The sequence below is a fragment of the Nannospalax galili genome, unplaced genomic scaffold (genome assembly GCF_000622305.1).
Source record: "Nannospalax galili isolate Female #2095 unplaced genomic scaffold, S.galili_v1.0 scaffold85, whole genome shotgun sequence".
NCBI lineage: Eukaryota > Metazoa > Chordata > Mammalia > Rodentia > Spalacidae > Nannospalax > Nannospalax galili.
The window spans coordinates 8,777,522-8,779,079 of NW_008358866.1; the positions used below are offsets into that span (position 1 = coordinate 8,777,522).

Genomic DNA, 1,558 nt, shown 5'->3' on the forward strand with positions numbered 1-1,558 from the left:
TTGGGTAGATTTCAATGGTAATGTTTATCACCTCTACTAATTAACATGACATAAATTTCCATGCTTCCTCCTCAAATATATTTTTTTAAACTTGTTGATTTGTGTTGTGTGTATATCACACAGAACATCCCAAACCATCTTATTCAGCTATACACCCACTTCCCAGATGGCATCTTCACATAGCCTCCCCCACCACACTAGAGCCCTTATACTCTGATATCCCTGCTACTGTCTACTGTGTTGTCGGCACCCCCAGCCATTCCCCACTACTTGCCCTTCTGGTGAATCTAGTCAGTCTATCTAGAGGTCTTTGTTAGGAGGGTCAGCTGTTCCTCATCTAGCAGCAATCAGTTTTCAATATTCCTTTGGATAAGATTGGGGTCTGCTGTTCATTTTCCCAGTTCTATGCTGGGTTACTATCTGGGAGTCCTTTGGCCACCCTGGCCAACAACTCAAAAGAAGATATCTCCTATTTGGCATTGTTACTTGTTATGTAGCCTTTAGCTATGCATATGGACTCTTTAGGAATTATATTGGCTCCTTTAATCTTTTGTTATACTTTCGTTTTGGGTGTTTAGGCCATACAGTTGGCTAGATAAACCAGATTATTTTTACTATTAAGGTCATTTGAGAATCTGTTCCTCAGGGGTCACATGGGCTTAGGAGGAGCCCCTGACTCCTTTCTTTTACCAGTTCCGTCTATGTGAAGATAAGTCAAAAGGTCCTGCTCGACCATGGTTGGCTTTGCTTGGAAGCATGGAGGAAATGATTCCTCTGTGTTGACCCTCCTTTTTGTAGACTAGACACTGGTTCAAGTCCATCTGGTGGGGTCTCCTTGGCATCCTTGGTCAAGAGGACCAGTGACCCACCACAATTACAGGACATTTTGAGAGATGCTCATAGTCCCCTGGAACTAGTTGACCTAGGAGGGCAAGGAGCAAAAAACTGTCCTTTATGTCCCTCTGACCAAATTATTATAGGCCTCAAAGTATGTCTGTTAAATATCTGCTATGTATAATTTGTCCATAGATTGTAGGAGTAATATAGTTCCCTCTGGTTTTCAAAACTAGCTAGACATTAGTTATCTCTCACAATGTCTCACCCTGCCATCATGGATTTCCCACTTAAGGTGCCCCCATTTCCCCCACTTCTCCCTTAATAATACCCTTCTATGGTCCTAACCTCTCTTGAGCTCCTTCTTTCCTTTTATCCCCTAGTTTCCTTGTATACCCTTCCCCCCCACCTTTAACCCAATTTTTATCAATATCTCCATTATTAAGGCCTGTTTCCTACTCTTCTTCTCTTTCAGGTTCTTTCTTTTCCTTTACCTCTCTGTTTCCTTTCCATTATCCTGGTTCCTGTAGTTATGTCTGGTTGCATACTTATTTATCAGAGTCTGGGATCCACATATGAGGTATCCACATATGAGGGAGAACATATGTCATTTTTTTTTTCCGAGTCTGTGTTACTTCACTTAGTATAACAGTTTCTAGTTCCATCCATTTACCTGCAAATTTCATGATTTCATCTTTCTTTACTGCTGAGTAAAACTCCATCA

The 1,558-nt window shown here is 41.3% G+C and overlaps 1 protein-coding gene across 1 annotated transcript in view; it reads right to left on the reverse strand.

Moving 5' to 3' along the window:
• The window catches only part of Tmbim7p, a 29,271-nt gene that overhangs the window by 16,301 nt on the left and 11,412 nt on the right, over nucleotides 1-1,558 (reverse strand). The gene's annotated exons all lie outside the window — the stretch shown is intronic.